General features: G+C 37.2%; 1 protein-coding gene across 2 annotated transcripts in view; it reads right to left on the bottom strand.

The window, feature by feature from the left end:
- SCN3A (sodium voltage-gated channel alpha subunit 3) overlaps nucleotides 1-21,176 on the bottom strand; it is a 115,552-nt gene extending 94,376 nt beyond the window's left edge. For both annotated transcript variants that reach the window (XM_043894722.1, XM_043894723.1), the window contains exons 1-2: nucleotides 20,979-21,176; nucleotides 1,447-1,641 (exon numbers count right to left, since the gene is read on the bottom strand). The gene's annotated coding sequence lies outside the window, so the exon portion shown is untranslated. The remainder of the gene's footprint in view (nucleotides 1-1,446; nucleotides 1,642-20,978) is intronic.
- Nucleotides 21,177-21,766: the final 590 nt, after the last annotated feature.

Below are 21,766 nucleotides of genomic sequence, written 5' to 3'. Positions count from 1 at the left end.
TTTAAAGGTAAATTAGAAGTCTGAGCTTGCTACTTCATCTCTGTAACATATTTCTTGTTCTTAGTGTGATGTCAAGCAATTCAGTATTACTAGTGGCTTGGACAAACCTACTGAGAAAGTAACTCTGTAGTGTGGATATCACCGTGCTATGGCCAAATACAAATTAAATCTAGACTTTCTCTACTATTGTTCCTTTCTTGTCAGATAAACACATGATTGTCCATACATAAATATTATTATTATTTACTAAATGGAAGAACTATTTTTGTCTTTTTCTACCTGGACTTAATGTCAGGCATCTGAAAAAAATAGCTGAATGTGAAAGCAAAGTTCATCTCTGGCTTCAGAACAGTTTTTGTCTTGGAAATAGTTATTATCTTTTAGGAGATGATGTTGCCTGTGACTTTGTCATTATTAGATAGATACACGCTCAGAGAGACAACTGCTAACTAATAATGACAATTAAGCCAACATTGTAATAAAAAAATCAGCATCATTGGTTTTATCAGCTCCTCAGTTTGTCTACTGTGTGTTTTCAGACTGAAGCAAATTTTGTGTTTGTCTCCCCAACAACCATTCCACTTCAGTACCGCCTTCAAACCCCTTGCCTGTCATTGGTTAAGGATTAGGCATTTGGTCCAGTTCTGGCCAATACAAGATGAGGGCAAGTCTGCCAGCCTGGCATCTGTAAAAGGTTTCTTAACTCAAAAAAGACTGAGGGGGAGAGAGAATTCTCTGTCCCATGGACATTGTTGCATCACGGTATGATAGATGGTCCTACTGCTGTCACTTAAAACCAGAAGGGATGCCACTGTGAGGGCACAGCTGACACAGTGAGGGTGGCGGATCACAGAGACAGATCTACCTTTGGGCTCTTGATGGATCCCTCACCTCCTGGACCCAAACAGCCTCTGCACTGCTTGTTAGGTTCAATAAACATCTTTCTTGACTTAGATAATTTTAGACAGCTTTTCTCATTAGTTGCAGCTGATACACCAAACAAATAAACACTCCTCACTAGGTTCAAAAACTTGGCCAGTCCAGGGGCCAGCTTACAATCCAATTCTGATTACATATTTGGATGTCCTTTATCCTATACAAATAGATGACCTACAGAACCAATTACCAAATAAATAAAGTTCAACTAAATACAATCCTGGGTAATTTGCTGAATACACGAGATGAATGTATCTCTTGAGAGAAAAAGAAAATGCTGGTTTAGTTTCTCTTTACTTACATCAATAGCCTTTGTCATCTTTCCACTCCCTGAGGTCATCTCTGCCATGTCTCTTGAGTGTTTTTCTCTTTAGGAGGAACAAACTAGCAAGGAGGCAGGAAATCCCTCTTCTGCCTCCTCTTTGTCCTGAAACTGTTGCCATTGTTAGTTTACTAGATTTTAGTTTACTTTGCACAAACACGATTTAGACCCACTAGAAGTTTAGGTACCTTAGATAGTCACAGCACCTTTTTCCGGAAAAACTCCAGGCCAATTCTGGGAATTATCTCATTTGTTCTTATACGACCCTTATAAGAGATTCTGTGTTTTTATTCCAGTATGCCACTCTGCCACAAATCCTTGACAGGTATCTCATCCCTGATGAACTCTGATGTGGCTTGACATTACCTTCCTTGCTCCATAATCTGTGAAGAAAGAGAACACAGGTGAAGTGAATCCAGCACCTTTGGCATTTGGATTGATATGGGTACTCTGTTTCTGGATCTGGATTTTGTATGCACTTTATTTACTTATAGTTCAAGATCAAGAAATCAGGATTGACACAAACGTGTTGTTTGAGCCTTGTGAGCAGCGTGCCCTTGTGTGCTTGAGGAATGATGGGACCAGGAACCATTGTCAGGATCCTGCAGTGGGCATGGGACTCACCTCCATCAGTGGCAACCTTGATTCCAGTCCTTCTGAAGACAGACTGGAGCTCCAGGGCATCTCCCTGCTCTTCACCTCCTACTTCCTTCCCTCCTCTCCTCTCTTTACTGCCCCTTTGCTTCTTTTCTTCAAATACCAGAAAGATCAAAGAGGTAGACCCTTGGAGTTTATGGTACACATGGAGGTTATGGGTTATTATCCTAGTTCCTTTTCCTCTCCACCTAAAATCCCATTTTATTTGCTAAGATAAGACCAATAAACTTTATTCAATGGCTTCTAAGAATAAATTTTAGATAAGCAGAGGTGAAAAAACCAGCATGTTAAACCAAGGCATAATATATATCAATCTGATGTCATATTCCTTCCGGCTATAACCATTAGCAATGACTAAGCCTAGTTAAACCAATGATTATTTAAAAGGACGATATATGAAAGTGAAAGTGTTAGTCGCTCAGTTGTGTCCGACTCTTTGCGACCCCATGGACTGTAGCCAACCAGGCTCTTCTGTCCATGGGATCTTCCAGGCAAGAATACTGGAGTGGGTTGCCATTTCCTTCTCCAGGGGAATCTTCCCAACACAGGGATTGAACCCAGGTCTCCCACATTGCAGGCAGATTATTTACCATCTGAGCCACCAGGGATACCCAATCAGTATCCCTGATTTAAATCAGCAATTAGTATTTTAAGAAATATTTCATTTCACATATACAAATCTTATATGGCAAACCAGTCTGGATCCTCATGAATTAATCTCTTTTTACAATTTACTGTAAAAAAAAAAAAAGTCCCATTAAATGTCTCCTTTTTATTTAATACATAGTTGGTTTTTTTTTTTAATCTTCATCTCCAGAGGAGAACTCACTCCTAAGCAACCAATCTCTTCTTTAATCTGTCATCAGAGTGATCTTTTTAAAATATGTATCTTATCCTTATTAAAATTTGTCAGTGCTTCTCAGTGAGTTATAGTCACTTAGGAAAGTATGCAGGTGCCTTTATGAGCTGGCCTTTGTGTCTCCTTTCTTTCACTGGGTAGCAACACAGACCTGGCCCTGCCATTTGTTAGCTGTTTGACATTGAACATGTTACCTGACCAGTCCAATTTTTAGTTTCCTCTCTGTTAATGGAAACTGTAGTACCCTTGGAAAGAGGGTTGTTGTTAGAATTAAGTGATCTTCTTCACACACACACACACTGGTGATTTTCACAAGAGTCACTTGTACAATAGCTGGTATAAAGTAGGCTTTCCATAAAAGCTGGAGGTTTTAGTAGTAATAGAAGTAGCAATAGTAGGAATAACAGTATTATAGTTATTATTACTTTAATAATACCCATCATCAGAGCTTGAAGCATTAAATTGCATTCAAGCATTAAATTGTTAAATTTATAGTCCTTAAATAAATGCTAGTTCCTTCTACTATAGTCACAGGCTAATAAACACTACTTCGCGCCTTCACAGCACATAAATAACTGAATTTTCAATACCTTGATTTCCATCCTGACTTATAGTGAGCATGGTATTAAATAACTAAAATATCAAATTTAGATATTCTAAATTATTTGCAGCCTTTTCTCTGGGGACATTTTCAGCCTTTTCTCTGGTGCGGGGGTGAAGTTGGGAGGACTAAATATCAAAGAGGAACTAAGAACTTAAGGAGGAACAGAAGAGTAGAGTTTGAAAAAGCATGCCAGCGAGTTCTGATTTGCTCGAGTTCTCCTTCTTCACCCTCCCCTTGTGAAAATCACTGATTCATAGTTTAGACAAAATATATCTCATGGCCTGGGCTCCAAAGGGGAGAGATTTTTTTCAGTCTCAAGGACATATGGGAAATAGTGATTTCCACATCTGGTTTCATACTCCAATTTACGTCCAATACTTTGAGTTGTATTATGTCTTCATAAGATCTCTATCTCACTCATCATTGGAAGTAGACCATGGTTTATAGATTAATTGTAAGATAAAATAGGACTACTTGAGTTAAGAAGAGAATGAGGATTCTTTAAATCAGGTCTGAACTTTAGTGAGCATAAGAATCACTTGGACCACTTATTAAATCTGTAGACTTCTGGGTTCAATCTCTGGAGATTCTGAAAAAGCTGGTCTTGGGCAAGACCCAGGGATCTGCATTTTAAACCAGTTCCTTAGATTAATTTGATGGAAATGGCACATAGATATCCTGAAAGAAAAGAGTAGAGATTACTATGAATATGAGATGGTCACTTTATACAATCAAGGCTGGAATTTAGCCCTGATGTTCCCCATAGGTAAGAAAAAGTGGAAGTATACAGAGTCACATGTATCTGATTTTTATTTTAAGAAACAAAACAAACAAACAAAAATTCTTAAACACTATGTATAAAAAGACAAACTTTCTCCAAGAACCAAACTGAGGGAAGAAGTTTTGCTATCAAGGGACACTACATAACATGCTTAGCAGATGTCTTAAATTTAATTTCACAGAAAACCCATATAAGATTTAATCTAATAAGACTTATACTAATGGTTAAAATAGTTGAACTCAGTGAATTCCATTAAGATGGTGATGAGATAAGATGATTTAGAAACTATACTTTCAGATTATTTAATATTAGACCTGCAGATCCCCCCAAAATGGATAGCCTCCCTTTGAAATTATCTTAAAAGAATTTTAGCAGTTCAGAAATTAAGGGGAATAATTATCTTAAAAGAATTTTAGCAGTTCAGAAATTAAGGGGCATTTCTTTATACCGTGAATGAGGAAGTTTTTGTTCAAAGAGTGTGACAGAAGCTTTACTCTAAAAAGGGTAGGTGTCACCAGCTGGGGAACTTTGAACAAATTTGCTTTAATTTTATTTTTCTTAGCTCATTTCTATTTTTACTGTCAATATTATTAATTGTAGTATTAATACCAACAGTTGAATTTTCTAGAGATGAGTTTGTTTATATTTCCTTTTGTGTTAGTTTATCCTAACAATTGATTTATCCTTTAATTTTTTCTAGTCCAGTGTTTAATTTTTGTCTTATTCCAGCTCCATTGTTTTTAACCTTTATTTTGCTTCTTTAGTTTATCCTTTAGCTATTCTGGGGGCTTTCCTGGTGACTCATGCGACAGTAAAGAATCTGCCTGGCAAGCAGGAGACCCAAGTTCAATCCCTCACTCAAGAAGATCCCCTGGAGAAGGAAATATCAACCACTCCAGTATTCTGGCCTGGAGAATTCCTTGCACAGAGGAGCCTGGCGGCTACAGTCCATGGGGTGGCAAAGAGTCAGACATGACTGACTTTGGTTTTCACTTCACTTAGCTATTTTTAGCCATTTATGCAGGTTTCTTTCCTTTCAATCCATTTTATCCTCCTTTATGTTGACATAATGTACCTGCTTCAGAATTTTCCAGATCAAAACCATCTCTGGCTGGCATTCGACTGTAAAACTCTGGGGACTCAGTTAGCTCTTTGTGCAGGGGCTGAAGTAAATCCAAAGCCACTCACTGAGGAGTTCACAACTATTGTCCTCAGGTGCCTGGCAGCGTTTCCCCATGGGGAGGGAGCAGCTTTCCATCTGGATGGGGTTGTTGGTTGGCACTTCAGTGTCTGTAACAGCCCTATCCTACCAGCTGCTCCTTTGGTTTTAGGACTTGAAACTGTTATCAGGTAAATAACTTCAAATGGTCAAATCACCAAGATGTTATGAAGTAATATACTGGGAATTTTGTCTAGGAAGGAAAACCATACATCTACTTCTCTGGGTACTTCAGATTCTCCTGGATCAAATTTGACCATTAGAAGACTAAATGAAGGTCTCAGTTAACTTAAAATCTGGAATTTCTTTCTTTGGGTTGTATTAAGTTCATTTCTGCCTTACTCTAAAAATGTTGAGTCTGAGACTCAGGAGCTAAATGTACATTCTAAAACAGTGACTTCATTAACGCGCAATCTTGAACAGGTTTAATCATCCTACATTTTCTCCACTTTCATCGTCTTCAACTGCCGGTTGCTCATGGATTTTGAAAAAATAATGTACCATTTTACTTCATTTTTTTAAATAAAAGATAGAATATAATAAAAACAAAAAGTTATTGTTTTTCAGTCGCCAAGTTGTGTCCGACTCTTTTGTGACCATATGGACTGTAGCCCACCAGGCTCCTCTGTCCGTAGGATTCCCAGGCAAGAATACTGGAATGGGTTGCCATTTCCTTCTCCATAAATAAAAGTTAAATTTCTCTAAATACATGATTTAAAAGATTTATTGGAGCTTGGAAGTCCAGTGTTCTAAAACTAAAAAGGCTCCTTCTCCTGTCTAGTTTCACTATTAGAGTTTTTGTCAGTGGTCCTGAAAATTTAGCATCAGGATCACCTGTAGGACTTTTAGTAAAACACAGCTTGCCAGGTTCCACCCCAGAGTTGCTTGTAGATACAGGTGTAGCCCCAAATTTTGTGTTTCTAATAAGCACACAGAGGATGCTGATGATGTTAGCCCAGGAATCACATTTTGACAATGACTGGCTTATAGAATCCAGAAATTTTTTGTTTTTTTTTTGTTTGTTCTGCTTTTTGTTGTTGTTGAACTTAGAAGCATATGTACCAGTCACACTGCTCTCATTTTTATGATTTCTCAAAGATAATAGTCATAGCTTCTTCAGTCTCATTGTTCATTTGTTAAATGTCCTGTGGTGTAATTCTTCTGAACCTGGAAGCTTAAAATGATTTATGGCAGTATTTCATAGAAGCCTGCAATAGCTTTGTAAGCATCTCCCTGATTCCGGCCTGACTCCCATGGAGCCTATTTTCACCCAGCAGTCAGAGTGATTTGGGGAAAAGAGAAAACAAATCGAGTTATTTCTCTGTGCAGGAGCTTGCAGGAGCTACCCAGAGAAAAGGCCAAACTCTTTATAATTGCCTCTAAGACCTTATGAATGGCTTTCCAGTTACCTTGCTGAGCTCATCCTGAACTCATTGCTCTCCTTTTTTCTCACTCCCCTCTAGTCACACTGGCTACTGGCTGTCCTCTGCACCTGCTCACTCTCCTAGGAGTGTTCTCTCCTCTAGATAACCTAACTTTCTCATCTGCAAGTCTTGGTCAAAAGTTTAGCTTTTCAAAGAGACCTTCTGTGCTTCCCTCTCCATCTCCTTACCCCACTTTATTGTTTCCAAAGCACTTATCACCTTATTATGTACTATATAATTAACTGATTTATAATGTCTATTATTCACTTTCTATTTTTCCTGGGTAGAACATAAGATTTATAGGGGCTGGAATATTCCTTTCTTGGTCCTTTTTGTTCACCAGTGAATCCCAAGTGCTTAGAACAGTGCATGGCACATGGTGGGTGTTCAACAGACATTTTTTGAATAAATGAGTTATTTAATGTTAGTTTCTTATAAAGATTTAAACTTTTTACTTAGATTTGCTATTTCAAATTCAGCCTACAACTACTGTTTAGAAAGTCTTGTATTCTATTTAACGCAGCATATTTTATAATAGCAAAGTCTAGAAAACGGAAATATCCACTCATATGGGATTGGTTAGGTAAATAAAGTAACGTAGTTTTGTGTCATACAGCCATGAAGATGATAAAACATAGAAAAGCAACAAAAGCCAAATTCTCTATAGGCACAATGTTTTCTAATTATGTAGTCATATTTCTTCTAGATCACATACATATATTCAGAACCTGTTTACCTCAAAGATTATTGACTAAGTATGCTGAGTTTGGGCTTGCAATGGCACCCCACTCCAGTACTTTTGCCTGGAAAATCCCATGGACAGAGGAGCCTGGTAGGCTGCAGTCCATGGGGTCGCTAAGAGTTGGATATGACTGAGCGACTTCACTTTCACTTTTCACTTTCATGCACTGGAGAAGGAAATGGCAACCCAGTCCAGTGTTCTTGCCTGGAAAACCCCAGGGACGGGGGAGCCCGATGGGCCGCCATCTATGGGGTCACACAGAGTCGGACACGACTGAAATGGCTTAGCAGGTGGCTCGGGGTAAAGAATCTGCTGCCAGTGCAGGAGACCTGAGTTCAATCCATCCCTGGGTCAGGAAGATTCCCTGGAGAAGGAAATGGCAACACTCCAGTATTCTTGCCTGTGAACTCCCATGGACAGAGGAGCCTGGGCTCCAGTCGATGGGGTCTCAAAGAGTTGGACACGACTCAGCGACTAAACAACAACACGCTGAGTTTATCAGACCCTCTTTAATACAAAGCAAAGTGAGGAATGAATATTTTACTCAAAGAATTCCACACTTCAAAATATCTTGGAGAAGAAATAGTAATGATAATAGAGGACACTGACTTGCTCTGTGCTGGGCACTGTTTAGCTCATTTTTATCTTGACAGTAACTCTATGAGATAAAGGTGATTATTGTCCTCATTTTGCAGATAAGGAAACAATAGGATTCAGAGAGGATAAGTAACACATCCAAAGTCACATGGCTAGTAATCATGCCACCAAATCCAGTGTCTTTTCTTTCTTAGAAAAAGGAAAAATCAGAGGCTCTCCCTAAAATATAATTTATTAATTTGTTTCTCCAGCTTCATCTTACATACTCTCCTACATGTGTGCTCCTCCCTAGTCAAACATTTCTGTTTGCCATTCCCCGAAAGTCCCCAGTCTCTGGCCTCTGACTTTCAGAAACCTTCCCTCTGCCTGAAATATCACTCACCACCAATTACTGCCTGTTAAAATTCTAACTATACTGCAAGGCTCATCATACCTAAATTCTGAGTCAGAAGTTGTTTTGCCTTCCACCGAACTCCAATAGCTTACACATATTGTCTTTAAAATTCTTATAATAATTATAATACTCTGGCTTCTGCTTTTATTAAGGATGTGCCTTATTGCTTCTACATTTTAAATTTCTTGAAGATAACGATTTTATTGCTTATCTACCACAGTCAGCAGGATATTATTAGATATCTTCTGAATATAATTACCTAAAACAAATTCTGCTAATGCCGTATCCAGTGTGTTAGCTCTGGTCACATGTAGGAATTGAACACTTAAAATATAGCTAGTGCCAAATGTGAAATGATAATATTATGGGGGTATTGGCTTAAATTTTAAAAAAGTCAAAAAAATAAAAATTAAAAAAAATTAAAAAAAATCAGCATTAGTAACATTAATTTCACTTGTTTCTTTTGTCTTTTTTTAACGTTAGCATCTAGAAATTTTCAAAGTACATATGTTCATTTCATATCTGTAGTGGTGAATGCTGGTTCAGTATATACCTTTCCCCTATTCCTTTTCCCTCCACCAAGTGATCAAACCTACTAACAAATGAATTAAGAAAGCGGGCAATCCCCTGTTCTGAGATGCTCTAAAAGGGAGAGGCACACTCTCTCTGTATCATTTTTCTGTTTTACTTGGTTAGATTGTTGTTTTTGTCTTTAATTCCTAGGATTTTGGACCAAGAAACAAAAGTGAACGTTGTGTGTGCATGTGTGTGTGTGTAAGAGAGAGAGAAACATGGAAAATGACATTTAAACACATTTAAACATCTAAATCAGAATATAACCAGAATTATAGGAAGCTTTCTATTTTGAAGTAGATTAGTATCAAGGAAAACAGAAAGCAAATAAAGTTCTCAGCCCAGTAAACAGCCCTTGATCCTCTCCTACCGAAACGTCAGTTTTGCTTCAGCCATAATAGAGAGCCCTACAAGTTACCCCCAGCTACGTCTCTCCTGCTGCTTGCTGGTGCCTTGTGCTTTAGGCTGTTTCTTTCCAGGCAACCACAGACTGTTTACTGACTGTAATCAAAATGACAGCACACTGTTTTCACAACCCAGCGTTAAGAGTCGATTGCCTTTTTCACTTGGCAACCTAAGGGGACTTGAGGTACAACTTGCATCACTTCAAGATGGTGGTGCTTACTTCATATGTAACCTGCATCCTTTGAGGCTTAACCTACAGAGGAATCGAGAGTTACCTAGCATGGAGCAGTGAGGCTGTCAAATCTGCCTTCAGATTAGTGCTCGTGGTAAACTCCACTGCGCACACTTATTTAGGTGTGGCTGCGGTTCTGCTGTGGTTCTTCCCCAGCCAGAACCCAGCCACCTGAGCAGCTTTTCTTTTAAGCATCCCCACCCTACCCCCACTCCATCCCAGCTAGATGGTTATAATGTTGTGGAGTCTGATCACCTTGAAGATGGAGAGGAGATGCAGAGGAGAGTGTAATACAATAGAAGACATGCCCTGCCCCTAAGAGAGACAGAAGAAAACAGAATGAGGGGGATGTAACCTGTGATTCAGGTGATCTGTAAGTTCCAGGCTTGTCTGTGACGTCACTTGCTGTGACATGTTGAATGCTCAGGGTTTTGATGTTGAGTGTCCGCATCTGTGATGCAGAAGGAAGGGGGGAAAGTGACTAGTTGATATGTAGTGCCTCTTTTATCTCTAAAGCACTAGAACTCTGTGCTTGGTGTATTCCAACATTCATCCCTTCTGAGAGACAGTGATCTGAGGGTGCAACAGTTACCGTATACTCTGAACTCAAAGGGTCACTGACTAATGATGTAACTGGGGTTGGCTGTGTTATACCTTTGAGAGTCTGTCTTGATATTCAGAATGCTTTATGGGCTATGTGCTTGTTAAAGTTTGAGCTGTGTTTTTTTGATGAATCAATTTTATGAATACCTTGAGAAGAGTAAAGCTGGAGGGTTGGTTGCTGAAAAGAATTGTCCCTCACATCCTGTCTATTTAGATACTCAATTCTGTACACGTAATTTCTTCCTAAATTGGTGATATCAAAAATCTTCTATACAAATAACAATTAAAAAAAAAAACAAAAAACTAACAGAACCTCGAGTCTAGGTTTCAGTGAAATACGATCAGTCATTGAAGAAAACATGAAAACACAGAGAGTCTATGTTTTTCCTTCAGCCACTTAGCACATCATTGGTACCAAAATAGAGCAAAGACCTGCGTGCGCTGCCCGAGTTAGGTGTAGATGTTACCACTTATTTGGGTTTCCCTGTTGGTCAGTGGTAAAGAATCCCCCTGTAAAGCACAGCAACCTCCTTCAGTGCTCTTGCCTGGAGAATCCCATGGACTGAGGAGCCTGGCAGGCTACAGTCCATACAGTTGCAGAGTCAGACATGACTGAAGTGACTGAGCATGCACCCACATTACCACTTAATTGCAGCAGGATCACACAGTGGAAGGTCTCTGCGTGTAAACACAGGAGGGATACTGTTCAGAGCTCAATTCTCTGGGGGCTAAAGGAAACCAGAATGCCACAGGCAAGAGAAAATTACATTTGTTGCAAAATTTTCTTTAGAGATTGCAGCAACCAATATGCTAATTAGAGTCAAGACAGGCATAGCCTGCCTGGCCCCTCCCAGGATGCAGGATCTAGCAAGACTCTGGCTAGAGAGGGCAGCAATCATAAGGAGAAAAAAAAAAGTGTTGAACAGAGGAGATGCTAGGAAGGACAGAACTGGAATTTGTGGCATTTCTACAGTGTTCCATGTATAGAACTTGAACTAACTATTCAAGGGCATGGATAATTTAGGATTCTGACAAAATTGTCTGTGCAAAGTTGGGCACTGAATTCATTTATTCTTCAAATGTCTTTCCCCTTTTAAAAAAATAATAGATTTTATTTTTTTAGGGAGGTTCTAGGTTACCAAAAACTTGAATAGAAAGTTCACAGACACAGAAAACACACTTATGTTTACCAAAAGGGAAAGGGGAGGGGAGGGATAAATTTAGGAGTTTGCAGATACAAACTACTATATATAAAATAAACAACAAAGGCCTACTGTATAGCATAGGGAACTATATTCAGTATCTTATAATAATCTATAATGAAAAAGAAAAATTGCATATACATATATATGAATTACTTTACTATACACCAGAAACTAACACAACATTGTATGTCAACTATACTTCAATTTAAAAAAAATCCAAGAAAACATAAAATATCTATCAAATGTTGGGGAAAAAAAAGTTCAAAGAGTTTTCAAATCAAGTGTGCCTTTTTATGTCTTAAATATTTAGTTTTCAAATTTTTTATTCAGGAAGAAATTGAGAATAAATAGAAAGTATTTTGTTATGCATAAAGTTTCCCAAATTCAGCTTTCCTGAGGGGTCTGGATTATTGGAGAAAGTGAGTATTATTTTATGGTTACATCTGTCTCACAGAGTGTTGTTTAAAACGTAATACAGTTATAGTACATTTAATGAGTATTTAAAAGAAATGTGTCTTAACGATGACTCAGGATAATTTTGAGACACAGAGTAAACAAGTCTAACAAATGTATGAGAGAGCTTACTACTGCAGTTTCCAGGGTGTATTTTAACTCGTGCTAATTTGCATAGAGATCTACATCATGATTTGGATGTGCTCTGCCACTTTTCATTCACTCCTAAGTATTACCCTTCCCCTTTTCAAAATATACTTAATGCTTTTGAATAACAAATTAGAATTCTTTTCCCCAAAGAATCAAGTTATTTCTCACAGTTGTCACTGTGTTGGTGGAGGAAATGGACACATCAACCGTAAATTTTTTGCTCTCTACGCTGACTAATTTAAGGTGTCCTTACCCTTCATTAAAAAACATTTCTTTTTGGTTCGGGCTTTCATTCTTATTAATATTTTACTGGTGTGTTATTTATATTTTTATTGTAGACTATCTAAGTACTTTGAATATAAAGGTAGGATGTCATTTTTTAAAAAAAATCAGTGATCTAATCCCAGTTTGAGAACCCAAGCACCATTTCATTGGCGTCTACCATAAACTGAGTCTCAGATATAATATAGTGTTGCTTCTGTTCACCATGCAATCACTAGCCTCCTGTTTCAAAATACACGTATTCTCATCCTGAGATTTAACAGATCTTTCATATAGGATGATAATTTTCGTGACCTGATTGACAAAATGGTAGAAGTCATGAAGAAAGCATAGTTAAGTAGTAATATTAAAGGATGTTTCTCCAGAGGAAAGACTTTAGGATATAATCTGCTCTGAAGGGTGGAGAGGATTTCTTTTATAGAGGCTACCACAGACTCTCCCTAGTTGTGGAAAGGATTGTGGGAACTCAACATGGAAAGGCCATTGTGATGTTAACCCAGAAAATGTTGAAAAGGCTGACTCACCTACATAATAGAATTTGTTTTAGGAAAATCAGTTCATTATTAATTCCACTTAACTATTAGGTTAAGTCACTTCTTCCTCAGAAATGCCACTTTCTGACAATACATTTTTAAGTGAATTTTGGCTTTAAATAATTTGTTAGTTTACAGATCTGCTTTACCTCTAAATCTGCCACAATTGAAGTTTCAATAATTCGAAATCAATGTTTTGTTTCCAGCTGAATGAACTGGCCATTCGAAGAATATCTTTCAATGACCACTCTGATTTGATTTTAAGATTTAATTTTCAAAGGAACATTTTACAGGGTACAGAATAAAAAGAGGGCAAATCTCTGGTTGTACAAATTGAACTTCATGGATGCTTATGTCAAAGTGTGCACAATTGTTTGTATTGTTAGTTTGAAAAATATATCATAACCAGCAGCTGGGTCAACTTTCTAATAGAGGTAAGGGTAGGAAATTACCAATTTGAAATATAAAACTGCTTAAACATATAGAATAAATACCAGCCTTTTCAACCGAAGGGGAAATGGACACGAATGTACTTTTTTGTTACTTTAAGTATTTGCATAGTCTTTTTACTTAACACGTACCCACTTGTTAGAATTTTGAAATTATTCTAAAAGTCATTTCTCAGTTGTCTTTCACTTCTCTAGCCAAACTTTCATTAGCTTTTCTTGTTTTTCTCCATCTTCCTTTAGTCAATTGCTTTTCAAACCTGACTGCATATTTGAACTATGCTTGCAGGACTTTTAAACACTGATGCCCAGCTCAGCCCAGCACATCTAATTGAATTGACCTAAGGCGGAGAAGGCAATGGCACCCCACTCCAGTAGTCTTGCCTGGAAAATCCCATGGACGGAGGAGCCTGGTAGGCTGCAGTCCATGGGGTCGCTAAGAGTCAGTCAAGACTGAACGACTTCACTTTCACTTTTCACTTTCATGCATTGGAGAAGGAAATGGCAACCCACTCCAGTGTTCTTGCCTGGAGAATCCCAGGGACGGGGGAGCCTAGTGGGCTGCCGTCTATGGCGTCGCACAGAGTCAGACACGACTGAAGTGACTTGGCAGCAGCAGCAAGGTGGAGCAAGCTTTACTCTTTTTTAAAAATTTTTTTTAGCTTTGCTCTTTTTGAAGCTTCCCAGGTGATTCCAGTGTGTAGCCAGAGCTGTGCCCCACTCTCTGAATAAGCTCATCATATTTTATCTGTTTCCATTTTCTCTCAGATGTTTGCATATCTATTTCCTTTAAACTGTTTTTTTCCCCCTCCTGTTATTATTATTACTGAGGTTTAAAAAATCTGACTTCTTTTGTTTTCAGTTTTCATTTTGCTTTTTCTTTCTAATTTTCCATGTACTGGTGAAGAAGTTCTCATTCCAGACATACGTATTTGATTTTTATTCTTATCTAATACCACCAAGTTTTACTTCAGTGAAAAAGAATGCAATATATTTGTGTATTATACTTTTGTCTGTTCTTCCAATGCTAATACAATAATGTACTTTAATTTTTGGAATTGATATATTAAAATTGATAGTAGAGCCCAATAAAATTGTTGAAAACTAATATGAAGTTTACTTGAGTTGTAATCATTAATGGCTATGATTAAAGATACTTTAATAAGATATTTTAGAACTTTGAGACCATGTTGACTCAAGGACATGTAAATATTCTATTAATGATATCTTTTATCTTTTCTCAGCTAAAGGACATGTTTTTCCTACAAATTTCAGTAATTTCAGAACAGTGTAGAAGTGAGGATATTACATACTTCATCAACTAGCATAGCCGTAACAAGATATCCATAGCAAGAGAAGTATTAATAGCAAATCAAAAAAAGGGGAGTAAAAGGATCTAAGTAGATAAAATTCAGTGATGCAAGTAGCAGCAGTAAAAACAGAATTATGGGAGGGAATATGTAGAACATCCAAGGATTTGAAATGAAAGAGAAAAACGGTGGGCAGTTAGTTAAGCCTGGAGGCGCAGCCAGGAAATACGAGTGCCTGTGTGACACTTCCTCCAAATACAGTCAAGCTGTTTCTTCTCCATGAAGTTTATTTACCCTTATTGGTAAAAATACTGGTTGGATTGGCAAAAGGAAAAAATACCTGGCCAAAAATCCCTTGGCCATATCCTGTATGTAGGCTTGGCCTGTAGGTATGCTTTGTGGAATCTATCCAATATTGTAAATAATTTGAAATAGATTTAACAATAGATTTAACAACATTTAACAAGAGGGACATTTCTCAAAAAAGAAATCTAGATTTTAAGCTTCTTTGGAAAAAATCATCAGATTCAGTAGTCTCCTGGCCCTTAGGAGCATCCGCTCTTTTTAGAAAGCACGTTGGCTGTGGAGTTTTTTAGTCCCAACCTGACTTGCTTTATTCATTTCTCTCACCTGCTTCATGTATGTAGGAATTTGGGCTTATTTCTTGGAGAATTCATTCTTAAGTTTATGTCCATCCATGGTGTAAGTTCCATGAAAAGAAATTTCTCAGAATACTTTGTCTACGGCCCTACCACGCTGAATGTACTCAGTCTCGTCAGAATACTTTGGATATAGCAAAAGCAACTTGCATAAAGAAAAGTAAATGATACAAGCAAAACAGCAAGGACACAGAGGAGCTAACAAACAGGTGATTGGTTCTCAAATAGAGGCTTGAGCCCATAAAATGTGTCCTATTAATAAGCTCTGCATGAATATTTGGGGTTTGGTTCAGAAGTGCAATGTCACTTAATAACAGGAGCTGGGATTTAGTGAATTATTCCAGTTCAAGCTCTTGGAAAAAGAAAAGGACAAAATGTTCTGTATGACCCAAGTAAGAATAGAGTATCTTCTGAATATTAGGAGATTAAATTTCCCAAAAGTGAGCTTCTTGGCAGAAAATGGCCAAGGTTATTTAAGGAGTGACTTCCCATCTTTGAAATCACCCATTGAATAAAACAATATTAAACTACTGTTTAAAAATTTAAGGACCATCATTTCTTTCTCTTTCCTCCAGCTCAGAGCTTAATCACATGCAGGGCTCCCTATATGCACTCTGCAAAAGCATGAAAACCTAATTCAACTATTACAGAAATAACTCCAGACTTCTAAAAGGTTTTCTGAACTAAAACAACCCCTGAGAATTCCCTAATACAGCTACCACCTAGCATATGTTTATATGCACTGTATTTGTGTTTAATAGGTAGATTTAATTTGTAAGCATGCTTATAAGTTACTTTGCAGTTACTCTGTATTCATTTATCTTTAGCAGAAATTTCTTTAAAGTTCTCTCTATAAAGTCCTTTTTTACTTCAAAGCTTGGAAAAAAGAGGTGGAGTATTATAAGAATCACTCAATAAATAGGAGGCATATTAAAACTTCTGTTATGCAGTTGAGTAGGTATTCATATAAAATTTAAAGAAATCTTCTATTGTGGCTAATTAGATGTCTGAACATAGATTCAGATTTCAGATATCCACAGAGCTGGTGCCTATCAGACAGGTCAGCAAGCACATCTTTGCTTAGCAAAAAAGTAAGATTTTCTTTATTAACTTACTTTCAGGTAAAATTAACAGAAAATTAACACTATTCATTAACTCTACTACTTAACACTACTCTTAACTCTACACATAAACCCATTAAAATGCATGCAAAGAATATGTTAACTTCACCCCAATGTGAAAAATATTATCAAATAAAGCTGAACTAAAGTGGTAGCTTTCTAATCAAAGATAAATATATGAACTTGCAACCCAAGAGGCAATACAATTGGCTTTTATCCTTCCCAGCCTTTATAACTACCTCAAAGAACAATCTACCTCAAGAACTTGTAGTTTGGATACCAGGTTCTACACTGGATTGCCATTAAAGGTGTTTATGGTGTAAAATACAAGTGGAAGTAAAGATAATTTAGGATTAAAGTTAGTAAAAATTTAAAATAGATCCCTAGTACAGAAGTGTACTGTTAATATCCTAAATTATATTTCAGGAGTTATGTGTATGTGTTAGTCGCTCAGTCATGTCTGACTCTGTGACCCCACAGACTGTAACTCACCAGGCTTCTCTGTCCATGGGATTCTCCAGGCAAAAACACTGGAGTGTATTGCCATTCCCTTCTCCAGAGGATCTTCCCCACCCAGGGATTGAACCCTGGTCTCCTGCCTTGCAGGCAGATTCTTTATCATTTGAGCTATAGGGAAGTCCTTATTTCAGGAGTAGGTGGATAAATTAATCCTCAAGTTTTAGAAAACTGGTAAAACAATCAACAATATTAAGGTAAAATGAATAATATATTTTAGATGACAAGGTAAACATTCCCAACCTTCAGTGAGTTCACAGTGTTCCTGTACATGAATGATAATGAGAAAGAAAGCAATCTGCACAGCCACTCAATCAAAGACATTTTACCATCTAGTCACATTTCACTCCTCAGTGAAAAAAAAGTGTTTGTTTTTATATGCTTACATTTATGGGTGCTTTTATTTAACCCCTAAAAATAAGGAATCAGAAGAGCTGGGAATGAGCTGGAATCAGGAAGATGGACTAAAGCAGGGCACTGTCTAATTGAGAAGCTTTCCCCTTGTGTCTTGAAGACTCTCAAACTCAAGGCCATCTCAGATCTGTCTAATCATGAGCCCATCAAGTCATCTTGGCTGCCATGAAGATGAAACTGACATCACAGTTATTTGAGTCAGTTTAAAGAGGCCTAGGGTGGTTGAAGGGAAGGATTGGGAGGCCTGGGGTGCTGAAAAGACCTCCCAGCTCTAGCTCCCTAAGATCCCAGTAGCACACAGCTGTCAAGAGCATGAAGCTGTTTGTAGACAAAAATCCTATGTAGGGAAGCAGAGATTTTGCTGTATATCAACAGTTTCATCAGGCACAGTTTGACTTTCCACCTTTTATTGCACCATCAATTCTATTTAAGCAGTAGATAGTTTGAGTTGATCACATAGCCCACACATGCAGTCATTTCTGGGATTTAGGTTCTTTAACTTGATGGTCATAGTGGAAATTAATTCTTGGTGAAACATAGGTTTTTTTGTGACTCTTCACAGAGGCCTTCTGTCTAATAGTTGTATTGATTAAAGCACAAATGAAATAAAGCCTTTTGCCCCTATTTTGTTAAAAAGAAAAAAGCCTTAGAAGTGGGGTCCATGATAATGTATTATTGGCAAAAGAGTGGTCTTCTAGAAGGTGTGAGAGTTCTATGAGCAAATCAGGAAATGGCCAGGATGTTAACACTAATTGATATTATTATAGAGAACACATTTTGTTGTTTCAGCAAGGGCATGCTTCCAGGATAAGAACTATTCCCTTCTCAACTACGGAATTTCTTGGCAGTTTCGCTGTATTCTTCCTGTTGTGGTAGAAGATGCACTACCATCGCCAGCATTAAAAAATAATACCTGCTCCTTTTGGCAAGCATTGGTGAACAGGGGAGGAAGGATGGGTTGGCACTTAATTGTGCCCCAGGATATGTAATAAACACTGTACAGACAATATTTATTTACACAATCCTGCAATGTCGGCATCATCGTTCCACTGAACCACCTGTGAAGTCCCAAATGAATCCTAGGACCACTATTAACTAACAAAGATTGAAACCCTCTGAGCCTCTATTATATCTTTGTTAATTAATAGTGAACCTAGGATTCATTTGGGACTTCCCAGGTAGCTCAGAGGTAGAGAATCCACCTGTCAATACAGGAGACGCAAGAGACACAAGTTCGATCCTTGGGTCAGGAAGATCCCTGAAGTAGGAAATGGCAACCCATTCCAGTATTCTTGCCTGAAAAATTCCATGGACAGAGGAGCCTGGCGGGCTGCAGTCCATGGGACTGCAGAGAGCTGGACACGACTGAAGCAACTAAGGACACACAATCACGTATATGACTCAAGTGCGTACACACACACACACACACAAGATTCATTCTGCTAGCCATTGCTTTTAACCACTTCTCCATGTTGCTTTCTGGTTGTTCCCACCACAGAAGGAACTGGCTAAGCACCTTTAAACATCTCTATTTCTCTATCCTCATGTTTAGCACAAGATTAATGGTAATATAAAACTCAGTGAAAATCAGAGATATATCAGATTGCAGTTAAGCTGAGAAATCAATTGGTGAAAATCCAGATAAATTAGAACAATGAATGAAAACTGTCCTTATATATCCTTGATTTCCATTTCCATCTTTTACAAGTGTCCCTTCTGAGGCAACCAAACTCATTAGTACCAGAATTTGAATCAGAAGTCCAGACTTCCAGCTCAGTGCCCAACCTATTTTTCTCTACCACACCAGTACATTACAGTATTATTTTTGACCTATCAATCAAATGAAGTCACTACTAGTTCTTTTTAAGAATAAGATACCAAATGTATTTGATATATCATTTAATCAAAACATGTTTGATTTCTAACAATTTTCAAAGAGCACATTTGGTGAATAACTCTGTATGCATTTGCTCTTCGCGTGGTTACTACATATATAGAAAGAATTAAGAGATTCCTGCAACTATACTAATAAAAATATTGCTAATAGTCAGGAACAAAATATAAGCATCCATTCATAAATGTAAAACAGTTCAGAAAGACTAGCTCTGGTGTTTACACAGAACAAAGTTACATTCAGTCACCTGTAGTGAAGCTTGGAGTATACAATATGCTCAAGCCAATTAGTATCCATTTCTGGGAACCCTTTTCAAAGAAACAGTTTTCTTTATAGCCAATGGTAGGAGCTCAAAAATATACAAGACCTAGGGACTTTCTCTGAGGCAACCACTATTTTGTAATTTTTTAGGGGGAGTATTATTGCTAGCCAAGGTAAAATCTTGGATGAGAAATCAGTATTTTTCCGTATCATTAGAGATTATAGTTGTTTTTAAAGCAGAGGCCACAAGTTCTATTTTTAGGCTGGTTTGACCAGCACTGACTAGAAACCCATGTTGAAACCAGAGGTCTTTATTCCATACAGGGCACTCACTGCTTGGACTGATTGTGATGAAATGTTTTCATGCATAATCCTCTAAGCATATACACTTTTATCTTTATCTCCATATGCTACATTACACCACCTGTTGTATTTTTTGAAAACCTCTATGATTTTTAAAACTCTTCATTAAATGCATACCTATAGATTTTCTGCCAATAATTTTCTGTTCTATGTGATTGCTAATTGAACATAATCTTTATGATTATTCTATAAAATATTTTAAAGAAACTGCAGGAAATATAGATTGTAAAATAAATAATTATTTTTTGTCCAAGTAGCCCTCCTTGATAATTAGTGACAATAATGATAATAATAACCAGTTATTAAAATATACACAGAAAAAATACAGAAATATATGAAGCTTATAACTCATCAAGAGGGTACAATACCCTTTAAATCAATAAATAAAGTGGTAAATAATGTAAAATGTATATGTTAAAGAAATAAAACATAGTGGAGTATTTAGGGATAGTTTTATTACTAGAAGGTTAAATCTCATCTTAATGGGTTAGTATTGGTGAGAATAGATTATTTTACAGACAAATGATAATGTTTTTCAAACAGCTGTATACCTCTATATTGTTATTATTCCCTATACGCATGGCCTCCCAAAGCTGTTACAAAAAGACTAAAGCACGAGAATGATAGTTCCAATGTCACTATACATTTATGTTCAAAAAATACTAGGCACACACTAGACATTTAAATAGATAAAGTATAGCCACAAAATCAATTAGGTTAGCTTTGTGTAATAAAAAATATTTTCTCTTGACTACAATGAATCATAAGCATCTACATGTTTCAAAAATACAAGCTCAGTAATGCCTAGTCTGTACCATAAGTCACCATTTCTAGACAGAGGCTCTTCCTTTGAGATAAAGGAATAGTAAGCAGTTTACACATCAAACGATGCCTTTGGTCCTTGTAATTGACATTAAAACAACATTAGGTTAAAAATAGCAGCATGAAGATGATTTAAAATAAGAGCAATGATCTGGCTGTTAAATTCTATGTTTCAGATAATTGAATGTTTTGCCAGCTTACCTGATGAAACAGAGCCTTATGGATCACAGCATAACAAAGCCCGCATCCAAGATGGTTAGAGTGTAAAGAGCCTTCCCCTGCAGTTGTTCAGATTTTTGGCCACAGAGGTTTACATATTAACTACAATTTTTTTTTTCTTTTCCCCTTTGCTTTCTCTCTGAACAAGAAAACAAAGAAACCTTTCCAGAATCCTCTCTGCTTATGCCTCCGCTTCCTGTTCTGAGATTCACTCTATGGTACCCAACATATATCAGAAAACAGCTTTGAGGGGAAAAAAAAAAGAAAAAAAAAAAAAAAGCTGACAGCACTCGACATGGTACCGCCATCTACTGGCAGACACACAAAATTGAACAAAAGGAAAAACATCCCCATTATTCTTTATCATACTTATGCCCTACACATGAATATGTAAAAAATATTCTTTTGCATACTAAATTGTTGGAGTATGCACAGTTTTCTGATATTGTATACTTTTCTAAATTTTATAAGTTTACAATATTGATTCAACCATAAATGAATACAATTAAAAACCCTCCAAATTTCTGTTTGAAAATCAGGTTTATGGACTACATGTAGAGTTTTGCAAAATCTCTCTTGTGGCCTGCTCTAGTCTTCTGAAAACTTTATCTTCCCCCTGGATGAGTTCTTTCTGAGTGAATAATCTGTCTCCTTAAAGAACAAGGTAATAGTCATTCACTGGTCATTTTGTGTTGCTTTTTTGTAAAACATTTATAAGTAATAATATCTGGGAAAGTATTTTTAACTTCAGTCATTTTGTGTTGCTTTTT

The sequence above is a fragment of the Cervus elaphus genome, chromosome 33 (assembly GCF_910594005.1).
Source record: "Cervus elaphus chromosome 33, mCerEla1.1, whole genome shotgun sequence".
Lineage (NCBI taxonomy): Eukaryota > Metazoa > Chordata > Mammalia > Artiodactyla > Cervidae > Cervus > Cervus elaphus.
This window is presented reverse-complemented; position numbering and strand designations above follow the sequence as displayed.